The sequence below is a fragment of the Oryctolagus cuniculus genome, chromosome 1 (genome assembly GCF_051225735.1).
Source record: "Oryctolagus cuniculus isolate XC-2025 breed Fujian yellow rabbit chromosome 1, ASM5122573v1, whole genome shotgun sequence".
Lineage (NCBI taxonomy): Eukaryota > Metazoa > Chordata > Mammalia > Lagomorpha > Leporidae > Oryctolagus > Oryctolagus cuniculus.
This window is the reverse complement of record NC_142867.1, coordinates 144,442,265-144,456,985: the sequence shown is the minus strand read 5'-3', so window position 1 is coordinate 144,456,985 and position 14,721 is coordinate 144,442,265. Positions and strand designations below refer to the sequence as shown.

At 52.1% G+C, this 14,721-nt stretch overlaps 1 protein-coding gene across 1 annotated transcript in view; it reads right to left on the bottom strand.

Annotated features, from left to right (window-relative positions):
- GOLM1 (golgi membrane protein 1) overlaps window positions 1-9,180 on the bottom strand; it is a 53,646-nt gene extending 44,466 nt beyond the window's left edge. Inside the window, exon 1 of the mRNA XM_008257408.5 lies at window positions 8,881-9,180. The gene's annotated coding sequence lies outside the window, so the exon portion shown is untranslated. The remainder of the gene's footprint in view (window positions 1-8,880) is intronic.
- Between the last annotated feature and the right edge of the window lie 5,541 nt (window positions 9,181-14,721).

Sequence of the window (14,721 nt, the reverse complement as noted above, 5' to 3'; positions counted from 1 at the left end):
GAGAGGTAGAGAGGTAGAGAAAGAAAGGTCGGTCTTCTACCCACTGGTTCACTCCCTAGTTGGCCACAACGGCCGGAGCTTTGCTGATCCAAAGCCAGGAGCCAGGAGCTTCCTACGGCGGTGCAGGGGCCCAAGGACTTGGGCCATCCTCCACTGCTTTCCCAGGCCACAGAAGAGAGTTGGATCAGAAGTGGAGCAGCCAGACGCAGACTGGCACCCATATGGATGCTGACACTGCAGGTGGTGACTTCACCCGCTACACCACAGTGCAGCCCCTCAATCACTTTTGTCCTCAATAAGCATCTTTCTAAAACAAAAGCCCAAAAGAAGGGATGGAGTCCCAGCTCTGCTTGCAGCTCCAGCTCCCTGCTAATACACTCTAGGAGGCAGATGATGGCTCAGCTGCCTGGGACCCTGTCACTCACCCAAGCAAGAGCTACACTGACAATCTGAGGTTTTGGCAAGAGTAGCCCACACTACCTAAGATAAAGGATTAATAATTCTGGGGCTGGTGTTGTGGCTTAGCAAGTTAAGCCTTAGCCTGGAACACCAGCATTTCATATGGGCTCCGGTTTGAGACTCAGCTGCTCCACTTCTGATCCAACTCCCTGTTACTGCGCCTGGAAAAGCAGCAGAAGATGGCCCAAGTGCTTGGGCCCCTGCATCCACATGGGAGACCTCGAAGGAACTCCTGGCTTCAGCCTGGTCCAGTCCTAGCCATTACAGCCAACTGGGGAAGTGAACCAGCGGATGAAAGACAAATTCTCTCTCCTAACTCTGCCTTTCAAATAAACAAAAAAAAATTTAAAAAAAGTTTAATAATTCCAACATTTTCATTACTGATATATATTTACTTATGCCTTACAGAATGCAAAAGTAAATTTTTATTTTCTTATTTCCATTAGAACTAGGAAAGAAAAGCATAGCCTAACACAGTGAAACTATCCAACTGTTAAATGGCTGAAACTTGTCACCAATTATTCCACTGACATTTAAAAACATACCCCTTCCAAATTTTCCAACAAACCTGAAGGCAAACACCCTTGTTCAAATTGCTAACATTATTCCCTTGTACTTTTTCTGATTGTGCATTTCCTAGTTTTGTATTTCCTAGTTTAACTGACTTACCGACGCATGGACTCAGAATCTATTCATAGAAATGTTCTTCTTAGATTTGCAAACTATTTTATCTAAACAGAAAGTTTTAAGAAGAAGCCAAAGAGTAACCTAAGATATTAAAATTTAGAGAGGATACATACGGTAATGTTAACAAGTTTTGAGGCCGTAGTGTTTTGCAGCTTCCTCATTTAATTAAGAAAAGAAAAAGAGAGACCACACTTCCATCCCTCACAAGTCGACTAAGAACTGGACCTCAGTGAAACCCAGGCTCTCTCCTCCGGGAACCCAAAGGGGGCGAGAAGGCCTGGCCGTGCTCCAGGAACGCAGAGGGGACCCGCGGCCCTGCCCCGCACCTGGCACAGGTACTGGGAGGACTCATCTAGCCTGGCGAGAGTCAGAACCTGCTCAGAGCCTCCCGGGCTCACCTTTTGTCACCGAGGCTGGTGTGAAAATTAAATGACAGCACCCAGAAAAGCACCGACCACCAAGTGAACACAAGGTTCCTCAAAGCTTTGAAGGGAGAACTGGTGTTTAGCCTAGCAGTTTATACACAGGTTACCTGGCTCTGGCTTCGGACTCCAGCGTCATAGTGACGAAGACCCTGGATGGCTTGAGTAGTGGTATCCCTGCAATCCACACGAGGGCGCTGGACCCAGTCCGCAGCTCCTGGCTCTAGTTCAGGCCTAGCCCCAGCCCTTGCTAGCATCTGGGGCGGGTGCTGGCTCTCCCTCCTCCTCTGTATGGCAGTGTCTCTCAAACCAAAGTTGCCTTTAAACGTTCAAGGAACGGGCCAGTGCGGTGGCATAGCGTGTAAAGCCGCAACCTGCAGTGCTGGCATCCCATATGGGTGCTCGTTTGAGTCCGGGCTGCTCCTCTTCTGATCCAGCTCTCCGCTATGGCCTGGGGAAGCAGTGGAAGATGGCCCAAGTCCTTGGGCCCCTGCACCCGCGTGGGAGAGCCAGAAAGGGCTCCTTTCAGATCAGCACAGCTACAGCTGTTGTGGCCAATTTGGGAGTGAACCAGCTGATGGAAGACCTCTCTCTCTCTCTCTCTCCTCTCTGTGTAACTGACTTTCAAATAAATAAATAAATGTTCATGGAAAATGGAATCGATAACCATTTTGGTACAAAAATTTTTTAAAGATGTTATATTTATTTAAAAGGCAGGGTTAGAGAGAGAGATGTAGAAAGAGAGTGAGAGAGATTCTCCATGTGCTGGTTCGCTCCCCAAATGGCCACAACAGCAGGGGCTGGGCCAGGCCAAAGCAGGAGCTTCATCCGGGTCTCCCATGTGGGTGGTGGGGTTCCAAGTACCTAGACCATCTTCCCCTGCATTAACAGGGAGCTGCATGAGAAGCCAAGCAGCCGGGACATATGGGATGCCCGGGTCGCAGGTGGTGGCTTTACCCGCTACACCACAGCGCCGGCCCTGGTACAAAAATGTTTGAAATCCACACGTGATTTCTTCACAACACACATTTTCACAAACTTTCTGAGGACGCTCGTGGACATGGATTTCAAAAGTCTTTACACCAGATATACACCTTTTCACTCCGTTTACCCATGACTTTCTGAGATCCTCTCATACTTAGCTGCCAGGGCATTGCTGTGGGGCCACCTGGTCTTTGCAAACCTCCCTTCGCTCATTTGGAAGAAGCAATCAATCACACATTCCCCCATGGAGTGCTTCTGCGGACCAGGTGAAAGAGTTACAAGTAGAGGCCAAGGTCAGGGTCCAGCTGTCTACTAACAGAGCATGCGCATGCCCGAGGGACAGGAGATGCTGCAGCCAGCTGCAGAAGGCAATCCCAAAGGTTGCAGGTGTCTTTACCCTACCAAAGAAGACAGACGCTCCATCTCCCTGGTTAAGGAGGCCATACAGGGGCCAGTGTAGTGGCAGCACGGGCTAAGTTGCCACTTATGACACTGGATGCCCCTATGGGAGTACAGGTTCAAGTCCCGGCTGCTTTGCTGCTGATCCATCTCCCTCCTAATAGCCTGGGAAAGCAGCAGGAGATGGCCCAAGTGCTTGGGCACTGCACCCCCATGGGAGACCCGGAAGAAGCTCCTGGCTTCGGATGGACTCAGCTTCTGGCTCCTGACTTCAGCCTGGCCCAGCCCTGGCTGTTGCAGCCATCTGGGGAGTAAGCCAGCAGATGGAAAATTCTCTCTCTACCTCTCTAGCTCTGCCTTTCAAATAAAAATAAAATAAATCTTAAACAACGACAACAAAAATGGCTCGCTCTCTCCTCTCCATGCCCTACCCCTCACTGTCACTCTGCCTTTTCACTAAATAAATCTTTTTTAAAAGAATGCCATACACAGTAGTTACATATCACAGGGTCTTCAGAAGTCACAGAAAGTGCATATTTTGAAAAACCTGGGCCGGCGCCGCGGCTCACTAGGCTAATCCTCCGCCTTGCGGCGCCAGCACACCGGGTTCTAGTCCCGGTTGGGGCACTGGATTCTGTCCCGGTTGCCCCTCTTCCAGGCCAGCTCTCTGCTGTGGCCAGGGAGTGCAGTGGAGGATGGCCCAAGTGCTTGGGCCCTGCACCCCATGGGAGACCAGGAAAAAGCACCTGGCTCCTGCCATCGGATCAGCGCGGTGCGCCGGCCGAAGCACGCCAGCCATGGCGGCCATTGGAGGGTGAACCAACAGCAAAGGAAGACCTTTCTCTCTCTCTCTCTCACTGTCCACTCTGCCTGTCAAAAAAAGAAAAAAGAAAAAAAAGAAAAAAAGAAAAACCTATGTTTGAATTTCCATTTTCTTGCACAAAATAAACTTACCTTTTAATTCTGTTTTCTATGAACTTGCTGAACTATCGGAGTCCTGTGAGTACTGCGGTTTTATACTGCATTACATCACGGTGAATACAGCACCACGACTATACTAGTAGTACTGATACAGAAAGCCCTCTGCATCCCCTGTTCCCTGCCTGCAGGCCACGTGCTGCACCCCAAGGAGGAGCCTGAGGAGCTCCGACAGGGCCACCCACACCCTCTCCTCTCCTCTCAGCACAGTGAGGCAGACTAACGGTCAAAATACCTAAAGGGATGCTTACAAAGAACAGGAAGCTGTTAAGATTCCTATAAAAAGAACAAGTTAAAGTTATATGAACGAATGCAAGAAACAGGCTGAAAAATACTCAAAATTAACACAAAGAGTATTTGAAATAGGATTTTACCTCCATTGTCAGTAACCATGAATCCAGCCCTAAGTATATGCTGGCCTTGGGATACAATAAAACCATAGTAGCACTGTGCACAGACTTAGGAAAAGTCACACACACAGGAGTGCTGATTGTTGCCATTTTTCTTACTACTGAGAATTCTCAAAAATGTTTGGAAACTGCAACAAATTGCAATATAAACCACTACAATCATTTTTCATAGTATTTCTATCTGTACGTTTTCGGTTTTTTTCCTCTAAGGTACTGATTTTCAAAATCTTAGCAGGGAAAGCATCGTATTTTTAATACAACCTTTAAGAGTGGTAAAGAAAAATAAAGTCAAATCATAGAAATCGGGGCCACTGCTGTGGGGTAACGAGTTCAGCTACAGCTGCCTACAATGCCAGCACCCCATATCATAGTGGGGGTACCAGTCCTGACTGCCCTGCTTCTGCCCAGCTCCCTGCCAATGCACCTGGGAAAGCAGTGGAAGAGGGCCTAAGTCCTTGAGCCCCTGCCACACACACGGGAGACCGTAATAGATTTCAGGGCTCCTGGCTTCAGCCTGGCCCAGACCTGGCTGCTGCAAACATTTCGGGAGTGAGCCAGCAGACGGAAACAAGTAGCTTGCTGTGTGGTGTGGTGTGGTGTGGTGTGGTGTGTGTGTTTGTGCTGTGTGTTTCTGTCTCTCCCCTCTGTCACTCTTTCAAATAAATAAATCATTTTCTAAAAATTGTAGAAACAAGTGGCTTGCTGTGTGTGCAGGCATGTGTATGTGTATGTGTGTGTGTGTGTCTCCCCCTCTGTCACTCTGCCTTTCAAATAAATAATTTTCTAAAATTATTTCTAAAAAAACTGTAGAAATCTGGGGCTGGGGCAGTAGTGCAGCGGGTAAAGCCGCCACCTGCAGTGCTGTCATCCCATATGGATGCCGGTTTGAGCCCCGGCTGCTCCACTTCCAAGCCAGCTCTCTGCTGTGGCCTGGGAAAGCAGCAGAAGACGGCCGAAGTCCTTGGGCCCTGCACCCACATGGGAGACCCGGAAGAAGCTCCTGGCTTCGGATGGACTCAGCTCCGGCTGTTGTGGTCATCTGGGGAGTGAACCAGCAGATGGAAAACCTCTCTCTGCCTCTGCAAATCTGCCTTTCAGATAAATAAATAAATCTATTTTAAAAAAAACTAGAAATCGGCCAGCACCGCGGTTCACTAGGCTAATCCTCCGCCTGCAGCGCCGGCACACCGGGTTCTAGTCCCAGTCAGGGCGCCGGATTCTGTCCCGGTTGCCCCTCTTCCAGGCCAGCTCTCTGCTGTGGCCCGGGAGTGCAGTGGAGGATGGCCCAAGTGCTTGGGCCCTGCACCCGCATGGGAGACCTGGGAGAAGCACCTGGCTTTGGATCGTCACAGCGCGCCCGCCATAGCAGCCATTTTGGGGAGTGAACCAATGGAAGGAAGACCTTTCTTTCTCTCTCTCTCACTCTCTAACTCTGCCTGTCAAAAAAAAAAAAAAACTGTAAAAATCTGAGAAGGCATGGAATTTTTTCTGGGAAATATCTATGAAGCCAAGGAGACGGGGGAACTAGGAAACACCCTTTAAAAATATTCATTTTCCTGAAAAGCAGAGTAACAGACAGAAATCAATCTTCCAATCACTGTTTACTCCTCAAAAGGCTGCAGCAGCTAGGTCCGAGTTAGGCTGAAGCCGGAAGCCAAGAACTCCACCCAGCGGCCCCTACCACCACCACCACCACCACCACCACCACCACCACGTGGGTGGCAAAGACCCACGTACCTGAGCCATCTGCTGCCACTTTCACTGGGACTCAAAGACGGGAACCCCAACGTAGGGTGCAGACACTGCCAAGCAGCAGCTGAACCCGCTGCGCCCAATGATTGCCCAGAAAACACCTTTTTAAAAGTCTGTTAGGCCAAGGCTGTGGTGCAGCGGGTTAAGCCACTGCCTTGGATGCTGGCATCCCATATGGACGCTGGTTCAAGTCCTGGCTGCTCTGCTTCTGATCCAGCTTCCTGCCGATGTACCTGGGGAAAGCATCAGAGGATGGTCCAAGTCCTTGGGCCCTTGCAGCTGCGTGGGAGACCCGGAGGAAACTCCTGGCTCCTGGCTTCAGAATGGCACAGCTCCAGCTGTTGCACCCATTTGGGGAGTGAACCAGTGGATGGAAGATCATCTCTCTCTGTCGCTCCCTCTTTCTAATTCTACCTTTCAAATCAATCAATCTTTAAAAACAAGTTTATTTACCCATTCATTCATTTGGCAGAGCAACAGAAAGAGAAATCTTGAATCCACTGGTTCACTCCCCAAATGCCTGGCAAAGCCAAGCCTGGCTCAGGCTGGACCAGGCCAAAGCCAGGGGCTGAGGGACTCCATCCGGGACTCTCAGGGAGCAGCAGTGACCCAAGTCCTTGACCCTTCACCTGCTGCCTCCCAAGCCAGGACAGAAACCAGCAATCCTGGATCAGAAGCAGGTGCCCCAAGTGGCAACTTAAGCCACTGCACCACAATGCCCACCCCTGGAAACACGTCTTAAACCTGCAAACCAGTCTCTTGCCTAACAGCATTTCATCAGTAACTTGTAAAATCTAAAAAAGAAACGAATTCAGTCTGTAAGAATCCTTTTTGGGGGGGACAGGGAGAGCAAGTGAAATGCCATTCACTCTTTGCTCAGCTGACAGCCAACGCACATCAACACCGTCCCTTTTACTTTTTGCACCTGCTTAGAAATTTAGAATTTTTTTTTCAAAATAGAAGTGCTTATTTTAAGAATAATCTATTACGGAGGTTAGTTCTCACATGAGGTCATTAAAAAGAATAAATAAAGCAACTTTTTAAGGAAAAACCAAAAAAAAAAAAAAAAACACCACAGGAGTACAGCAAAGGAATTAAAGCGGAAGGCACAGAACTTGCCTCCAGCATCTGTGCCCCCGCCCCTTCCTCAACGCCCCAGGGCAGCTGGAATTCAGGACCTGGCTCAGGGTGGGAACCCCTGGGGGTGGGGGTGAGGGTGGGGGAGATACTCTCAGGGCCACTTGCTGAATGCAGGGCTTCATCCCTGAAGGTAGCCCATGCCTGGGCATCTCCCCCAGCCTCTGCCTTCCCTGCTTCTGGGGGGAAGCCGTGCTGGGTGCGGGCAGGCGGGTACTACTCAAACACTGAACCACTGCATGTAGCCCTGGCCTGGCGTGGCCAACCCTCACCCGTGTTTCAAACTCACCTCTCACAAAACAGAAAACAGATGCAGGTGCAGAACCTTAAACACCTCCGGCCGACACCTGCGCCTATCACAGCGCTCAGAAGGCACTGGATGGCTGCACCGGGGGGCTCCCCAGCACCCCTTTCCTCTTCAATGCTTGTGCTAAACCCCAGGAGAAACGGAAGAACTGTGGTCACCTCTCCCGTAGGAGAACGAAGCACACGCCCGAAGCTAAGCTGACCTCTCTTATTTAACCAGCCTAAGAATTCAATTCCTTCTTGACCACGGACTCCTTAAGAGGAGGAATGTCTGGCCCCTCTGGGTGCGAAGCCCTGGCGAGTTTCTATTTACTGGCTTCTTTTTTATTTTCTTTCTATTTACTAAGAAAGTAAAATACTTCAACAGCTTAATTTTAAATTTTTAAAATTTTTTTAACACAAGTAGAAAGAGCTAGAAGGCCTTTGGAGACCCACAAGGACCGACCAAACAACTGCACTGCTCCCCAGATTCAGGAATCTACCACTGGATAAAGCTGAGCCCATCTGGTGGCCACGAGCCATCCTAAATATTCCAGCAGCGCATCTCAGTAGCCCGAATCAGCACTGCTGCTCAGTATCTGCACCCACTGAGGGCCGTGGGGCGGGCGCACAGACCGCCCCCAAAACACAAAGAAACCCGCACCCCCACACACACCACCACCAACCGCCAGAGCCACACAACTCTGCCTTTGAAACTGGGAGACGAGACATCCCAAAATACCCAGCGTTGCGGCCTTCCAAATATAATGACTCTTAAGTTCCATTTAAAAGAACATTCACCCACTCTTGCTTTAAAAAAAAAAAAAAAATCATCAAACGCATTAAGTAGGGCGTGGAAATCACAGAGTCCCAGGAACGCAGCCGACTGTTCTGACAACGCGACAAAAAAGTTGCGCGGCTCCTAGGTAGGCGTCGGCCCAGGTGGGAAGCGGCGCAGGTACCCGAAAAAGGCCGGGAAATGCAGGGGCCCCTTCCCAGGACGCGGCAACGTGGGCGCCCGCCCGGGGCGCACGCAGGAAGGCTGGCGGAGCCGCCGCCCCGGGCCCGCGCGCGCCCCGCGCCACTTGGCGGGCGCACGCTCTTGACTTTGGGTGCCCGGCTCGCGGGTCACGGCTCGGCCCCGCACCGCCCGAGACCAGCTGCCCCGTCCGCGACCTCGCCTCGCCGCGCGGTCCAGGGGCCGCGCTTCCGGCCCGAGGCACCTAGCGGCCGCAGGCTGCCCCAGCGCGGGAAGGCGCGGAGCTCGCCTCGAGCGCGCCCGGTCCACGGCTGCAGCCCCGAGCGCACGCCGCGCGCGGGCCCGGGGAGAGGGGCCGCGGTCCGCACGCGCGCCGCCGCCCACTCACCTCCTCCCGCGGCTCCCGCGGCCGCCCGGGCCGCTCTCCCGCCGCCGGCCTCGCGCTCCAGCCCGCGCCGCCGCCGCGTCTCCGCGTCTCCGGCCTCCGCAGCGCGAATCCCCGCCCCCGGGCAGCGCCGGCGGCGCAGTGGGAGGAGGCGGCGAGGCCGGGGCCGCGCGCGAACGCCCGGCCCCACGGTGGTGCGCGCGCCCCCAGCCCGCGCTCGCCCCTCGGCGGGAGCCGGAAATCCAACAGCGCGCTCTCCGTGCGTGCGGCGGGAGCCACGGCCTCCCTTCCCAGCGCGGCCGCCGCGCTCCTGTCCACGACGCCGGAGCCCCGCAGGAAGGAAGAAGCTGTACCTTGAGAGACCCCTCCCCTACCCTGCCACTTCTCCCCGCCGCCCAGGGAATGTTCTCGAACGTGGAGCCAGCCACACCCAGCGCCCCACACCTGCCACTCCCCCTGTCTGCTGATTCCACGGTGCCCTCGGCCCAGGCTGCCCAGGGTAGGGGGTAGGGAGCCGCCGAAAGCAGGTTTCCGGGGTGGGGGTCTCTGCTCTCTTGCCCGTCTGACCCCCTCCTCCTCAAACCCTGCTGCTCGGCCCTGGGAGCGTCGGACCGTTTGCAGAGGGTGAAATGAGGGGTCCCAGGCGCCCGCAGAGGATGCAGCGTGGGGACCCGGTTTGCAAGCCACGCCTCCCTGAGCCAATGCCACCCAGCTGATGACCCACGCAGTGACAGCCGTGCAGGCTCTCAGCTCGGGCAGCACCCGCCAGATGCTGCAGTTAATTTAGGGGAACCCTTAAGAGGCTTCAGGGGCCAGGGGCTCCCATGTCCAGAGTTCTGAAAGTAAACGTCTTGATTGATTGATTGAGAGCTGCCCGGATAATTCTAGATGGCCAGCAGTCTGAAGTGTCCTAGCCTAGACTTTCCATGCCTGCTTTTCCTCTGCTCCTATCTCACATCCCCACAACGAGGAACAAACACGCTCACTCCCAATGGAATACTGCACGGCAGCAATTGTGCACAGCAAAGATCCGCCTTGAAAAAGGGGGCAGAGGTACCCTCCTGCCACCTGAGCACCGCAGAAAAGTGAAGCTCTTAGCTGGGTTGCGAGCTGGCCACATTCCGCTGCACTCGAGAATGACGCTTGTGTTCCCTGGAATTGTTACACTGTTGTGGGGGTGGGACCAGGCATCCAGAAGCCGAGACGAGGCAGTGTTGAGCAGCAGCCTTGCTTTTTGGGGGGTGGCGTGGCATGCATCCTTTCCCTCGCATCTTCCCAGTGAGCTTGAATGATCCCAGCGGGGATTTTGTGGACAGGTGTGGTAAATCCCCTTTATCGCCTCCCCTGAGTGTTCTCTGCATTCCGAAACTGGCAAACCATGGCTTTGGTCTCATGCGGAACAGGTCCATACAGAGTAGGTGCTAAGGAAGCTGGCTGAGTTCGCTCCTCCTTATATACCGAGGAAGAATCGGTCCTTTTCTGGTCTCATTAGTCTTGATGACAAATGTTGGAATTTTTAAGTTCGAGTTTTGTCCGTGTGTGTGTGTGTGTGTGTGTGTAAGTATTGGCTTTGCATTGCTTCTAAAACTTCCTTCTGTATCTTTCAGGCATCTCACCTGGAATGTTCAACTGACCCGAAAAATTTAACTGACAGGTTTTGATTAAACAATGTGCCAGGGCTGTGGTGCTTGGGTGCGGTAGGCACCCACATTCTGCCTGTCCCCTCATTGGCTAGGGCCACTTGATTGGCATACGAGAACTTTCCCTCCCTTCCCCCAAAGGATGCTGGGGTGGAAGGGCTGTCGATCAATGTCCTCTCCAGGGAAGAGGTGGATCTTGTGTTGGTGTCCTGTTTGCTGCCCCGGCGTGTCATCACAAACCTGAAGTCATAAGACAACACAAACTGATGATCTTACATTCTGTCGGTCAGAAGTCTCTTTGGGTTCCTTCGTAGAGGCCCTGGGAACACACACCTGTTTCCTTGCCTGTTCCAGTTCCCCCATTCCTTGGCTGCCAGCAGCGTAGCATCTCTCTGGTCCTGATTCTGTCATCCCAGCTCTCTGATCCAGCGGAGAAAGGGTCTCTACTGTTAAGAACCCTTGGGAGTACATTGGTCGCAACCCAAATAATCCAGGATGACCTCCCCACCTCCTGACCCCTGACTTATTCCTCTTTGTCCTTTTTTGCCATGCAAGTCACCTTCAGTGGCTCTGGGAATTAGCACATGAACATCCTTGGGGAGCTGTCATTCTGCCTGCCACGAACCCAAAGCCTCAGCTAGTCTGTGACATGTTGATGAGCCCAGCTCAGAGAAGCATTGCTGTGCACTGGACTCGGTGAGGAGACCCATCCTTCCTGGTGCCTTCCAAAGCCTGGCTCCCGAGGGCCAGTCGGGTGGGGAACCCTTCAGATGGAAGGAGGTAGGGCGGAAGCAGAGCCAGAACTAGGTCGCAGGAACACTGACTCGTGTCCTCGCAACACTTGTTCAAGATGCAGAATGTCGGGGGAGTCCACCCCCCACCCCTGGCCAGCAGAGACAGCTGCTCTGTTCTCTGTAGTGAGACATGTCACTGAGGGTCATCAGGCCTCCATACCACAAGAGCATCCTATTGCCTATGAGAAGAGGAAATTGGTTGCTGACAGGCAAACAGAAGCCTGGCAGATTTCTTGCAAAAGTATCCTAAGAGATTTAAAGAGCCATGGAGGTTCGAAGGCGAGAAAAGTCACTCCTGTTTAGGAAAACCAGACTGTATCGAAGATGAGTGTAGAACAGGACTGTCCTAGAAACACAGACGTCATCGTGGGTGATTGGAAATTCAAAGTTGGTGCATTAAAAATGTAGAAATAAACAATAGGAAAGGTTTTTAATTATGTACTTCATTACTTAACCTATTAGTTCGAAAATATACCATCTCAGCATGGAATTAAAATGTTAATGAGATGTTTTACATGCAGTAACATTTTTCATGGAAGAATATTTTAGACTGTGTTGGCTTTCTTAATTAAAATTAGAGGCAGGCATTTGGCCCAATGGTTAGGATGCCAGCTGGGAACCCAGGCACCAACCCAGAGTGCCTGGGTTCAAGTGCCAGTCCCGTTCCTGATTCCAGCTTCCCACCAGTGCAGACTTTGGGAGACAGCAGATGAAGATGGCTCAAATAGTTGGATCCCTGCCACCCACACGGTAGATCTGGATTGAGTTCCAAGAGTGGAGAGAACTCTGTAGAAGATGAAAACAGCAGATGCATGGAATGCCACTGCCTCTACAGCTGAGATAGACCGAAGGAGAGCACCCCCCACCACTCTCCCACCCACACAGAAAAAAGATAGAGAGCGCACCACTCTCGCACACCAAATGCCAGAGAAGTCACTGTCCTGTCCACACAAATCTGCCCTGTGGAAATCTGGAAACTGCCTCGGGCTCTGTGCACCGAGGAGCTGGGTCCTGAGGACCAGTCGGGCCGGGGGGAACCCTTTGGATGGAAGGATGAAGCAGAGAAGCAGAGCACTTTTACCTCAGGTTCACCAAACCATCCTCCACAGCCCCATAATCCTCCCCAGATCCCGAGGTGGGCACCGCTCGCTCTCTACAGGTGGCCTTTGCCTTCACAGGGTCTTAGCATTCTAGGCTCTCTATCCGAATTTCCTCACACCACAACAGGCCGCTCTCATGCCTGCCTTCCCCACAGCCCAGCTATGCTGTCCTGGGATCCCCGGCCCCACTGCCTTTCCTCGTGACTCCGTGCAAAACCTGCCATCAGAGAAGAGTCTCTGGCACCTCCCGCATTCTGCCCCCACGAGGCCAGGTCTGCAGGATTCCCCAGGGAGAAGTCTTTTGTAAGCTTTGCTGCTCCACACTTCACGTGGTAGGTCCTGGGTCCGCATTTCAGATGAGACTTTAAGCAGCATCAGCACAAAGCAGGCACTCTCCAGATATGCAATAAATGACACGACTGCACAGACCAGAAAGTCCTTTGTCATGAACATCTGGCCCCACTTCCTGTCCTGCACCCATTTTCCCACCTGCAGGTACCAGCATCACCATTTTAAAAAATATTCTTCCTCGCTGATATTGCTACCCCAAATGTCTGCAGAGAGCTGATCTGCAGCACCCCTCAAAAATATATATTCACATGCCATTCCCCCAGAAAGTTTGAATACTCCCTTGTATGACAAAATGCGTGCTCAGGCACACATGCCGAGAAGAGGAACCTGTGTTGGGTTATCGGGGTGGACCCTGCCTGCAGTGATCAGTGCTATGCCAGGAGACAGGCAGAGGAGGAGGCAAGCTGAGCACAAAGGCTGGGACAGGAAGGGTGCAGCCACATATGAGGGCTGGCTCCCCTACAGCCTTTGAAGAGAGTACGGCTCTCTGCCGGAAACAACAAGAGAACAAAACTGGTAATTTTTTTTTATTTTAAGATTTATTTATTTATTTGAAAGTCAGAGTTACAGACAAAGAGAGAGAAGGAGAGGCAGAGAGAGAGAGAATCTTCCATCCACTGGTTCACTCCTCAATTGGCCACAACAGCCGGAGCTGCACCAATCCGAAGCCAGGAGCTAGGAGCTTCTTCCAGGTCTCCCACGTGGATGCAGGGGCCCAAGGACTTGGGCCATCTTCTGCTGCTTTTCCAGGACACAGCAGAGAGCTGGATCGGAAGTGGAGCAGCTGGGACTTGAGCTTGCACCCATATGGGATGACAGCACTGCAGGTGGTGGCTTTACCCGCTACACCACAGCGCCAGCTCCAAAACTGCTATTGCTTTAAGCTGGTTTCAGTAATGTGTTATGGCACCCACAGGAAACAGAAACAAAGTCCAACTCTAGAAGCCATGGTAACTAGTCCAGAAATGAACGTGGGAGGGGCTAGCGCTGTGGTGGTGCAGTGGGTTAAGCCGCTTCCTGCAACACCAGCATTGCGTGTGGGCTCCAGTTCGCGTCCTAGCTGCTCTGCTTCCGAAAATGTGCTAGGAAAGGCAGCAAAGGATGACCCAAGTATTTGGGTCCCTGCACCTACATGGGAGACCCAGAAGAATCTCCTGGCTCCTAGCTTCGATTGGACCCAGCTCTGAATGTGTGGCCATCTGGAGAGTGAACCAGCAGATGGAAGGTATCTTTCTCTCTCTCTCTCTCTCCTTTCTCTCTGTACCTCTGCCTTTCAAATAAATAAATAAAAATCATTTTTAAAAAACTGAAATGAGGCTGGCTCTGTGGCATAGCAGGTAAAGCTGCTACCTGCCGTGCCAGCATCCCATATGGCACCGGGTTGAGTCCTGGCTTCAGATCAGCGCAGCTCTGGCCACTGCGGCCAATTGGGGAAAGAACCAGCAGATGGAAGACCTCTCTCTCTCTCTCTGCCTCTCTTCTCTCTGTGTAACTCTGACTTTCAAATAAATAAATAACTCTTTTTTTAAACAATGAAAGGAATGCCTGACTCAGTCAATGTAATAAGGCTCCATGACAGCCCAGTCTGTGGAACCACTGGGCAAGAGAATTCCTTTGTTCCTGGAGCAGCCCATGCAGACAGAGTGCAAGCCATTTGGGGGGTGAACCAACGGAAGCAAGACCTTTCTCTCTCTCTCTCTCTCTCTCTCACTGCCTAACTCTGCCTGTCAAAAAAAAAAAAAAAAAAAAAAAAAACAGCCCAGGGCCACCACAGGCAGGGGAGGGGAGGGAGGGACTTTCCATGTGCTCTCCTGGCCCCGCCATCCTTGAACTTCTCCATTATAGTGGCCAGCTAATTCCCCATCCTACTAGCCAATTTGAGCTGAATTTCTCTGATTACCACCTAAAAGAATCCCACCTTACAGAGCCCTGTTATTAGCTGTAATCATTTACTGGTTA